Source organism: Sus scrofa, chromosome 1, assembly GCF_054392235.1.
Source record: "Sus scrofa isolate SSC_HxYL_T2T_F1_AM1 chromosome 1, Sscrofa_HxYL_maternal_Yorkshire_Landrace_v2.0, whole genome shotgun sequence".
Taxonomy (NCBI): Eukaryota; Metazoa; Chordata; class Mammalia; order Artiodactyla; family Suidae; genus Sus; species Sus scrofa.
In genome coordinates this window covers 6,448,494-6,460,690 of record NC_139383.1, presented here as the reverse complement: position 1 = coordinate 6,460,690, position 12,197 = coordinate 6,448,494, and the positions used below count along the sequence as shown (strand labels likewise).

The following is a 12,197-nucleotide window of genomic DNA, read 5'->3' as shown; positions in this document are numbered from 1 at the left end:
CAGAACAGTTCCAAAAGAACTCTACTTGAAAATAAAATCAAGGAGTTCCCTGGTGGCACAGCAGGTTAAGGAGCTGGTGTTGTCGCCACTGTGGCTCAGGTTGCTGCTGGGGCATGGGTTTGATCCCTGGGCTGGGGAACTTCCACATGCCATGGGTGTGACCAAAAAAATAAATAAAGTCAATGTACTGATGCCTGATGCCTTTTTGAGGTCTCGTCAAATACCGGCAGGAGGAAACCTCTATGAATGAGCCCAGATGTGCTTGCAGAGGGCCAGATGTGCACAGAGATGCCTCTTCATCCTCTGACGCCCCTCAAGGCTCGGTCCTCAGGGCCTGGCACCCCTCTCCCCCAGGGCCGTGAGCCCTCCTCCTCGCCATGCTCCCTCACTGTGGGCAGGTGCCATGCTCGGCTGCAGAGCACAGGGCCTGGCAGGAGGAAACTGGAGCGTGCAGAGCGCCAGGCTGAGCAGAGATAGGCCACATCAAGGCAGATCCCCAGGGCACTGGTGACACAGGATAGCCTCCCCTTTGCCCAGTCTAACCACCGCTTCTATGGACGTTGGGCATCTTTGCCACCCAGCCCAGATTTGTGGCCAGAAAGCTGGGGACCAGGTGCTAGAGGGGGACAGTGAGGACAGTGTTGGGGGGGGGGATGGTTAGGGGAGGTCTTTTACCACCTCTGGCAAGGTGGCTGTCCCCTCTAAGTCACACCGACCAGACCCCTGAACAGAATGGGCCTGTCCCTCAGGCTGCCACTGTTGGCAAATACTACCTCTGCAGGGTCTACTGAGGCTGAAAAGAACGGGGTGTGCCCTTCGCTGGGCAGAGAGAACTATCCCTGGGGCACACTATTCCTCCTAAGTGAAGCCTCTGCAGTCAAGAAGCTGCTTTCCCCCGCTTGGAATGTGCGGTGAATAATGGCACCGCTCAAAGGCAAAAGAGCCAAGGCACGAGTGAGAAGGAAGTGTGTTGGAAACATGAAATAAAAGCTCTGAATCCACGTGAGATGCTTTAATGCTTCCATCCACCCTGTGGAAGGGCCGATGAGAGTGATGACGGGGCCAGTGTCATGAACAGGACCAACTGCCTACGCGTTTTATCTGGTGACGTTAATTTTACATGAAGTTTTGCGGAAAAATAATGCCAGCTGTCAAAAGTGCCATGCCATCACATAAAATGCCTCCTCAGAATTTATCTGCCACGGCCACCGCATAAAGCGTCTCTGAAGGGCTGATGGAGCATGGACTCATAAATGGCTTGAAATGAAGCTTAAAGCAAACCTCTGTGGATAGAAGAGGTAAGATGCTTTTATAAACCACTAAATCGCACCAAAATTGGAATGGCTCTAACGGATACTTTTCAGTTTTTTTAGAAAGTTACTCTTTCATACACCAAATGCTCCTGGGGTTCCCTTTAGCGTAATTGCCAAGGCTCCGTGCCACCGTCTAAACATTCCAAGTGTAACCAGAACTCACTTTAACGGCCCAGCCCCAGAGGAGGTGATGTCATCGGGTTGATTTCATTACCGTGAACAAACGTCAAATGGCTGCAGTACATTTTCTCTGATTAAACTGTCGAGGACAAAATCATGTAAGAATGGTGATTTTTTTTTTTTTATACCCATGGGAAAAAGGGAATAATAAAAAAAAAGTAATGGAAACATCTGCTTAATAGTACGTCTCCAAGTCCCCAACTTCTAACCCAGAAAAAACAAAACAAAAAGTCCAGCCCTGGATAGGCAGATAGATGCCGCATTTCCAGCTGCGTCCTGGCTGTCTTTCACCTGCTGTTAGGGGACAGCACTGCATTTTTCCCTCTCCGGGTCCGGCACTGTCACCAACGCTAAAGAAAATGCTTAGAAGTACCCTTCAGGTATCAGAGCTTATCTGGAGATGAAAACTAAAAACAGGTCTCATTTCTCCTTTGCCCGATTGGAAAAAAATGTGAAACAGAGCGCAAGGGTGTGTGAAGCTGCAGGTCCTGAGGAGTAGCCCCAAATGTGGTGTGCATCTGGTTTTCAGTTTATCTTCTTTTCCAGTCACTCTCTATTGACCTAGAGGCAAAATGTGGGTGTGGCCAGAGGGAGCAGGTCCCATCCAGGACCCCTGGCGCCAGGTGCGCGGGGGTCAGCTCACATTCCAAGATGCCCACCCCGAAATAGCAAAAGAGGTAGAGCTGGTTTCACTGACGCCCTGAAAGCCTTTTCTTTCACATCTGCTTATATTTTCCCATCCCCTTATGGGGCCAAAGATTTTCTGCCATGGGGAGGGATCCAGTGCCCCCACAGCCGATGATAACCAGCGAGACTTTGCTCTGTATGAACAGCTTGTATTCCTCCTTCACGCTCCCCTTTGAATCTTTGTTTACACGGCCACATGCATTTAGACAGCCTCTATTTATGCCCATGTACAAATGAGACAGGGGCTCAGAAAGAGTGACCTGGGAAGTCACAAGCCTGGAGCCCTTGACTTGGGCCTTGAAATCATGGAGGATCCGGTATTTACATCTTGAAAAGCAATTGTGGAGGATGAGAAAAAACAAAACCTAGTTTCAAAGGCGTATGTGTGTGTGTCTGTGTGTGTTTTCCTGTGTGTGTTTACCTGTGTGTCTGTGTGTGTTTACTTGTGTGTCTGTGTGTGTGTTTACCTGTGTGTCTGTGTGTGTTTACCTGTGTGTCTGTGTGCATGTTTTCCTGTGTGTGTTTACTTGTGTGTCTGTGTGTGTTTACTTGTGTGTCTGTGTGTGTGTTTACCTGTTTGTCTGTGTGTGTTTACTTGTGTGTCTGTGTGTGTGTTTACCTGTGTGTCTGTGTGTGTTTACCTGTGTGTCTGTGTGCGTGTTTTCCTGTGTGTGTTTACTTGTGTCTCTGTGTGTTTACTTGTGTGTCTGTGTGTCTGTTAACTGTGTGTCAGTGTGTGTCTGTGTGTGTTTACTTGTCTTGTGTCTATACATGTTTACCTGTGTGTCTGTCTGTTAACTGTGTGTCTGTGTGTATTTTCCTGTGTGTCTGTGTGTGCCCGAGGCCAGCGGCATCCGCTTTCCTGGCCTTGCCATCCCCCTGGCAGGTCACGCCTGGCCTCTCTCCTCTTCTCCCCAAGGCCTCCCCTCCCCAGGGGTGGGGAGCAGTCACTGCTGAGACCTCTGGGAGCAGAGACGGGCTGGTCGTGTCCAGGCCGCCCCGCCTCCTCTCCTGGCTGTTCACCTGTACCAAGGGCTACCCGGCCTGTGTCTCGGTGAAACATTCACGGGAATCAGACCCCCGTGGAGAGGGAGGCCTGTGGTGCCGGTCCCGCGTGGGACAGGCGGGTTCGGTCTGGCCCGCCCCTTGCGGCGCGTCTGGGCCACACTCTCCATCACTGTTTGGTCAGTGATCAGCACCCCCAACTCACAGGGGTCAGAGGTCGGGCAGGAAGACGTTGTGTACAGCTGATGTTTGCACACAAAGTAGAACGCCTACACCTCAGCAAATTAGCCCTGCGGCTGCGTGCAGACTCTGCTCTGGCAACTGCTGAGGCTGACTCCAGCCAAGCTGTTCCTCCACTGGATGGGGGGGTGATGGGGTCCTTTCATCTGAAACTGCTGGAAAGCCCCCAGGGGCCTTGATTCCTCAGAAAACCAGAGCACTTAAGGTCTCCTGGGGACTGCAATTGCCTTGGGCTTAGGCTAACCATTATCTTATGCATTTTATCCTTTCCCAGGTTTCATTTATTTCCTACTGGTTAATCCCGTTCCTATTAAAGTTATGCAAAGGCTTTACTCTCTTCACTCATGTGAAAGTGCATTTCATTCTCTCCCACCACTTGTGTGTCTGTGTGTGTTTACCTGTGCGTCTGTGTGTGTTTTCCTGTGTGTGTTTACCTGTGCGTCTGTGTGTGTTTATTGTGTGTTCTGCAGATGGTCGTTCCAGTCCTAACATTAGTGAGGGTTGTTTCATATCGTGAAAGAAGCGACTGCATATTTCTAATACTTATTTTGTGTTAGCTCTGAAGCACACATAGACAAGTGGAAAACCCCAGTGTTAGGTGGTTGGTCTTGAAGGCATGTAGGGGGGTTGCGTGGCACAGTTCAGGCACTGGAGAGGCTATTCTGAGTTCAGCTCTGCTGTAGCAACAGATGTGATGATTAGTCTAAATTAGTACCAACTGGTCTAGACTTACTAGTCTAGAAACGTGAGACAAAGAGGGGTAGGATATGAAAATCTGGCCCATTTAACAGGTCGACTCTTCAGATGGAGAATAAATAGAGACCACAGTCCCTTTTCTGCCTGAACACATCAGGACTCTCACAGCTATGGACAAGATCTTATTTTTTTGATCAGCTTTGAGTTGATAGAATCAACCCCTGACTTTACCACCAGAGTTTCTTCCAGGTGACAAAAGGACCGAGTGAAGGGAAATTACTCAGGTTGGTGACACAGAGGACAATAACCATGGCCTCCCCTAAACTACCCTGCGAACTAGCTTAGAGAATTGCCAGGAGTGGTAAATCTTTTCTTACTGGTAAATCTTTGCTAACTTGATATAGTTTTCTCTGATAAGTGTGGGACTTCAAGGCTTCTCCAAGGAGAAAAAAACTCAAAAAGCCTCCAGCCGGAGATAAGAACTGCCGGATGCTTAGCATCCCATCCGTCTCACTGTCACTGTTACAATGGTCCTGAGGCCCTCCCCACCCCAGCAACTTGGCCCACTCCTTCCTGCCCCCCCAGAAAAAGTATATAGCCCACTCCTTACACCACCCCTATAGGGGCAACATATGCCCCCAACCAACCAGCAAGTGTATCCAAAGATGCCTTCCTTCCCCAACCAACCAGCAAGTGCATCCGAAGACCCCATCCTTCCCCAACCAACCAGCAAGTGCATCCAAAGATGCCTTCCTTCCCCAACCAACCAGCAAGTGCATCCAAAGACCCTATCCTTCCCCAACCAACCAGCAAGTGCATCCAAAGACCCCATCCTTCCCCAACCAACCAGCAAGTGCATCCAAAGACCCCATCCTTCCCCAACCAACCAGCAAGTGCATCCAAAGATGCCTTCTTTCCCCAACCAATCAGCAAGTGTATCCGAAGACCCCATCCTTCCCCAACCAACCAGCAAGTGCATCCGAAGACCCCATCCTTCCCCAACCAACCAGCAGGTCACAGGTGTATGGCAAGACCACTGCTCCCATGCCTTTGTCTTTGGTCTATAAAAACAGACACGACCATGTGCTTCCTGATAATCAGAGTGTCGGTTCACTCTGATTATCAGGAAGTCAGCCCACTGTGTTACCAGGGTCTGTTGCCTCAATAGACTTGTCTTTTCTACACCTTGCTTTAAATGCAGAAAACTCATTTTCCACATGCACGCAGAGACCACAACAGGTGAGGTAGACTGGGAAAGGAAAAAAACCAATTATTTTTTTGAGGGATGAAAATAAAGTCTGCATGGTGTGACAATGAATAAATCTACAAGAAGGGGCTATCTCCATAATCTTTCAAAAACCTTTGTTCAGTGAGCAGACGAGAAGGAGGCCCTTGGCAGGACTGTGCCCCTTCTAAGGAACTCCTCACACCTCTTACCCAGTGTTTTTCATTATGTTCCGAATATGTTCATGGCCTGAGGGAGGAAGGAATATGACAAGGGGAAGGGGCCATGTGATGCTTTAAGACCACATGCCATCCTGACAGCCCGGCTTCCACCATTCCTTCTCAAATTCCATTCCAGCCAATGAACCACAATCCTTCTCAAACATTTTCCCAAAAGGATGAAGCTTCTCGTGGTATAAAGAGTTTACCCACTTTTTTTTTTTTTCCTTGAGTATGTGGAGCTAATCATCTAAGAAAAAGTTTAGTTTCAGACTCTGGCTGGCACAAAAGAATGATTTTCCCCTCTACTACGCTGGATTAGATTATCTCATGCAATGGAATAGAAATTGAAGGGTCTGTCTCACTTAAAATGAGAAAATCTTTGCAAGCTGATTTGAAAATCCACCTTGAAGTCATTTAGCTGTCTGTTCCTTTTTTTTTTTTTTTTTCATCTTTTTTTTTGCCATTTCTTGGGCCGCTTCCACGGCATATGGAGGTTCCCAGGCTAGGGGTTGAATCGGAGCTGTAGCCACCGGCCTACGCTAGAGCCACAGCAACGCAAGATCCGAGCCGCGTCTGCAACCTACACCACAGCTCACGGCAACGCCGGATCGTTAACCCACTGAGCAAGGGCAGGGATCGAACCTGCAACCTCATGGTTCCTAGTCGGATTCGTTAACCACTGCGCCACGATGGGAACTCCTGTTCCTTTTGTTTTAATACTTGCATCTATCAAGAACTTAGGTTTGTCCACAAATGTAATCAATATGGAAGATAAAGTCATCAAATTAAAAAAAATAGATTTAGAGTTCTCATGATAAAGTGTACCTTAAACTTGAAGTAATACAAATGTAAATTAGATATGGCTATTTGGAAGTCTTGCTTACTGTATTTCTTTGGAAAGTGACAGGAAAATGATTGTAGTGCTTGTTTAGTTTAATAAAAAATTTGATCTCTTTCTAGAATTATTGTGATGTTTATGGAATATAATAGAGGATTTCTGATGAGGATGAGAACATAGTGTCATCTTTCATTCAGGAAATAAAAAAGGAAGATCGAAGGAGTCTTAGGTAAGTCTCTAGTCACTCACTTTTTAGAAAGGAACAAACCCTTAGGAGTCAGGGGAAAGAAGCTGAGCCCTCAGAAGGCAGTAGAAGGATTTGGGGCAAAAAAGTCAAAATAGAGGTTCCAGGGAGAAGGAAGGGCAGGAGGAGGTCCCTACTCTGATAAAAATTTGCTGGGTTAATCAGAAAACTGGTTCGTATTTTGTTAAATTAAAAGCACACAAGTACACATTTATATAGCAATCTTTTCATAAAAGAGCAAAGCCTTTTAAAAGCTCTTAAAGCATAAGTCCACCTCCTGGAATGTGGAGTCATCATTCCAGCTTCAACTTCTTTAAAGGAAAACAAGGACATCATGAGATTAGCAACGCAGTCTAAAGGCAGAATTGCTTTAAATTTTTAGTGAAATTTTCCTCAGTTTTGAGAGTCATTCTGCCTACAAATTCTTCAACAGTAGTTTCCCTACAGACCTGCCTTATTAAATCTTCCCAGGTCCCTCAACTTAGTTTTTCATAGATACAGTTCTTTTTGAGCTGACTGTTCATTGGTTTATTTGATTTTTAATTACATTAAGAAATCTAAGGAGTTCCCGCTGTGGCACAGTGGGTGAAGCATTTGAGTGCAGCGGTTTGTGTCAATGCAGAGGCGCAGCTTCGCTGGCTCAGGGGGTTAAAGGATCCTGTGTTGCTGGTGCTGCGGCATAAGTCACAGCTGTGGCTTGGATTCAATCCCTGGCCCAGGAGCTTTCATATGCCACAAGTGCAGCCATAAAAAGAAAAAAAAAAAAAAAAAAGAGTTCCCATAGTGATGCAGTGGAAACAAATCCGACTAGGAACCATGAGGTTTCGGGTTCGATCCCTGGCCTTGCTCACTGGGTTAAGGATCCGGTGTTGCTGTGAGCTGTGGTGTAGGTCACAGATGTGGCTCGAATCGGGCATTGCTGTGGCTGTGGTGTAGGCCGGCGGCTGCAGCTCCGATTAGACCCCTAGCCTGGGCACCTCCATATGCCATGGGTACGGTCCTAAAACCACAAAAAGACAAAAAAAAAAAAAAAAAAAGAAAGAAAGAAATTTAAGGTGAAGCACAACTAGCCAAAACCAGATCTGGAACAACATAACTGACTCTTGCTGAAATACTCAGTTACCCTAGAGGAAGCCAATGTGTGGGCGATTGCTAGTCTCAAGCATTCACGTGTCCTGGGATGTATTTCAAGCGTTGATTAGATTGGTGAACCTCTCTGGATATGCTGCTAGGAGAACATTTTTTATGCTACTAAACTTAGGTAACTCATGCTCAACGGTTTTTACTTTTGGAAAAATAAAATATTCTAAGTGGACACCTTTATCCCCAAAGTTAAATGCATATAAAAAAGAGGCCAGTGAGTAGATATGGAAAAGGGTTTCCTGCAACCTACTTTATACGAGTTAGTTCTAAAGGTATCTCTTGAGAGCTGAGATGATTTAGTTCTCAAATCTGTGTGATGAATTCAGACAGAGAGACACTGGTTTCATGTCAAAAATGATCTGAATCTTGAGTTTATACACCACTACCCTTATTAAATTAACACCTCTCCCAACCCATTTTTTGCTCGGCTATAAAAAGCAAAAAGATGAAAGGAAAAAATAAACTTTAATTTTTGGCGCTAATAATTACAATAGTATCTCTGAAGTTATTTGCAATGCCTGATGGGCTTTCTCCAAAATCACTGATTTAGTTAGCATTAATTGAACGTCTACTATTTTCTGGTTTGATGACTGTTAGCTTGCCATAGATCTCCTAGCGGACTATTTCATCAACGCTAAAGGAATTGGTAGAGAGCTATTGGCATTTGCGGCTAATTCTTGTGGCAATTGGTGAGGTCTTATGGGAGAGAGACAATCTTTCTGCCATGATGCCCCACCTAAAAGCACAGAGGGAAAAAATAGATGGCTTTTCTCAGAGGGGCTCTAGTTCCTTGATGTGAGGAATGAGCTTCTATCATTTCCTAAGTCAGCTTATCGGGAGATTTACATGTTTGGAAAAGCCACATTCTCTGTCTCGAATTTAGGCTGTCGGACTTAAAGTCAGAGACTATACATATATATAATATATATATATACACACATTTTTTTTTCCTTTTAGGGCCACACCTGTGGCACTTGGAAGTTCCCAGGCTAGGGGGTCAAATTGGAGCTATATCTGCCAGCCCACACCACAGCCACAGCAACGGGGGATCTGAGCTGCGTCTGTGACCGACTCCACGGCTCTGTCATGGCAGCGCCGGATCCGTAACCCACTGAGTGGGGCCAGGGATTGAACCTGCATCCTCATGGATACTAGTCAGGTTTTTAATCAGCTGAGCCACAATGGGAAGTCCCAGAGAGAATATATTTAACATAGGGTAAGATTAGGGCATTGGAACATTACTTGAAAGTCGAGGAAGAACTATATCTAAGTCAGACTAAAAAGTGCACATTATTTTATAAAAGGTATTACTCTTGTTCTATATAAGACAGTTGCACAGTAGGTAAGGGTATTTTCTGAAAGGTTATAAATGGGAAGGAAGTGTAGATGGATTCTGACCAGCTTATAGGAAGAAGGTGGTAGACACATAAATTTTGCCTGTCCAGCATTTTTTTGCACAGCCACGTCTTTCCCTGCCCTTAGTTTCTTTGATTCAGGTGGGCTTGCCCCATTTCCTAGAGCCAAGGGTGGGCACCTGATCTAGGCAGAGCCAATGAGATCTCTTTCTCTCTTTGTGGTTGCTGGTGGCCTGGATATATGATTTTGGCTAAGCCGGTGGATTATAAACCAGGAGTTCCCTGTGGTCATCTTTGTCCCATGAGGGGAGAGCCTCTTTGAGAACAGTCGACGCAGTGAGGGCAGAGATGAGTGATGGAAGAAATCCAGCTTCAAGAGGACATCATTCGAGGACCTGGGTAAAGTTATATCAATAGCCAGGGCTTCCCCAACCAACTTGGGAGCACAGATAAGTGTCTCTTTCTGTTAAAGTTAACTTCAGTTGAATTCTTCTGTTACTTTGAGAGAATTCAACTAACACAACCTGGCTAGAAAAAGAGAAGGATAGGTAAAACCTAGACTCCTTCCTTGCAAGACCATTTATAACCATCCTGTGAAGTACGTAGCATGGGTCAGATGTCATTACTATGTCATTTTACTGGCAAGAAAAATAAGACTTTAAGGAAGTGAAGTAAATTGTCCAATATTAGATAACACTTGGCAGAGCAATGACTAAAACCCAAGCATTCTGATTCCGCATTGTGTCTACGTTCCTCTAACTGTTTAGAATGCATAGTCAGTGACACTGAGGGAAAAATCTCAGGACTAATGTCCTCAATAAATACCCCAAATAGTTAAGGAAACATACTAAGGAATGTTTTTGGATGTAGATGCTTAATTTTACCTCCAGATACCATTCAACTGGTCAACCATGATCTGAAACTTAATTGGACTAAGGTGTTCAGGCAAGCTCAGTGAGGTCACTTTGAATTATGGATCTCATTCATTCTTTGGGATAAATGCTAACATTGCTGAATTGATGAGGACCGCTGTCGTCATGATAGCAATAATTTCAAAACACGCAACTCATAACTGTATAAAATGGAAATTAGTTAACTAATTAATTTTTTAGGGCTGCACATAGCTGAGCCACATCTTCCAGCTACATCGCAGCCCATGGCAACACTGGATCCTTAACCCACTGAGCAAGGGATCAAATCCATATCTTCATGGATACGAGTCAGATTTGTTACCACTGGGCTGCAATAGGATCCTCAGAAGTTCTCATTCAAAATCTTGTGGAATGCATAATCCTGTAAAGTGAGCTGATGTATTTTATTCTCATTCAAGAATTTTAACAGTTTTTCACTCTGTTTCATGTTGGTTGGGATTACCTAGCTGTATGAGCTTATGAAATTATTGCCTAATTAAAAATTCCCTTTATTCATTAATGAAATCATAATGAAATCTATCACCTTGTACTACATGGGCAGGGTGTCTAAGGTCAGAAGAATAACCATGTGCCACCAATTCAAAATCATTTCACAGATGAGATCACGCCAACATGTCCATGAAGAACAGGGTTGGGAAAGAAGTTTCGAGAGGGTAATGATATCTCCGGCAGGTTGTGGTTGGTGGAGAGGTAGAAGGGTCACTCTAGCCATCCTCGTATAGATGGTGCTGCTTGACAGAGCCTCCTACGCCACTCCTCCCCAACTTACAAATGACCTCTATTGGGCGAGCACAGTCAGAAGTTGGGCGTTAGACACCACAACCTCAACCATGGCTAGAATCTTGAGCCTGGGACCTTCAGACTCCAAAACTCTGGTCCGTTAAAATTTATATTGGTGGTTCCATTGCTGCTCTGAAACCCTGGATACATTTCTGAAATCTATACTAAATTTGTTTTGCTCCTATTGGAAAGTAAGTATATTTATCAATTTTAAGTTTCTTTCTGATAAAATAGGCAAGCATATTTGCTCTGAAGTATGATAAGGCCATTGGCAGTCAAGTGTAAATATGGGACAGGGATATCTTTCTCAATGACCTAAGAGGGGGCTGTGAATTATTTAATGTCGTGTAGTAGAAACTGGGTAACAGTCGTGGTGGAGACTGGTGTCCTAGACCAGCCACCAAGCAGCCGTGTGACCCGGGGTGATGCACTTAACCTCCCCAGGATGCCTGCCCTGCTCTGTAAGGATTTCCAGTGACAGTCTCTAAAGCATTGTTTCCAAACATTATGCAGAACATGCAAAAAAAAAAAAAAAAAAAAAAAAAGGCTATGACAGGGTGTGAGCACAGTGGCAGAGCAGAGATGGGTTAAGACTGTTATGAACAGGCATGGTTCTTGGCTCCTACCCTGTCGTCAGGGCTGAGGTCTTTGATCAGCCACTTGTTGCCGTGTGTGTAAAAAAACCAATGAATATTTAAGACCGGAGCAAAGTGAGCAGAGATGACAAGAAGAGCCAACACGACGATTCCGTCAATTAAATCCTTGTGCCAGCACAAACCGCCTGTGTTTAAGATGACAACTGGGATAAGCCCAGAGAGACAGAGAGAGAATATATTTCTTGTCAACATTTTCAGTCAATATAAACAGGAAGAGTTTTCCAATTTGGGCATGCTGATATAAGCATTCTCAAAATATCATTTAGAACATATTAGCCGGCTAAATGGAGAAGTTTGCTAATGTTCTCAATCTCTCTGTCTCGGAATAGAATTCTGGTTTATTTATTTTCTTCAGCGTTAAGCACATCATGTCACAGAAATGATTTTAGCATTAGGAAAAAATATATATATTTTAATTTTAATCCTTCTGGATCATTTCTTTTTTTCTTTTAAGAAGCAAGAGTTAGCACACTAAGCATAATTAACTTGAGTAATAAAGATTTTGATATTTTCATGCTTCTAAGAAACTTAATATGTTATGTGATTTGGGGGCATCAAATCAATTCAAGAAGCATTCCTTTTTCCTCTTTTTGTTTATTTGGGTTTTTATTACCCATATGAGGCTCAGGGTGCATAAAAAAGCTGAATCCTGAAGCATTCTGATCCTCCACCAAGGCGCGCG

At 44.8% G+C, this 12,197-nt stretch overlaps 1 protein-coding gene across 1 annotated transcript in view; it reads right to left on the bottom strand.

Annotated features, from left to right (window-relative positions):
* The window catches only part of PRKN (parkin RBR E3 ubiquitin protein ligase), a gene marked incomplete at its 5' end in the record, with an annotated part of 1,030,308 nt that overhangs the window by 299,062 nt on the left and 719,049 nt on the right, over positions 1–12,197 (bottom strand).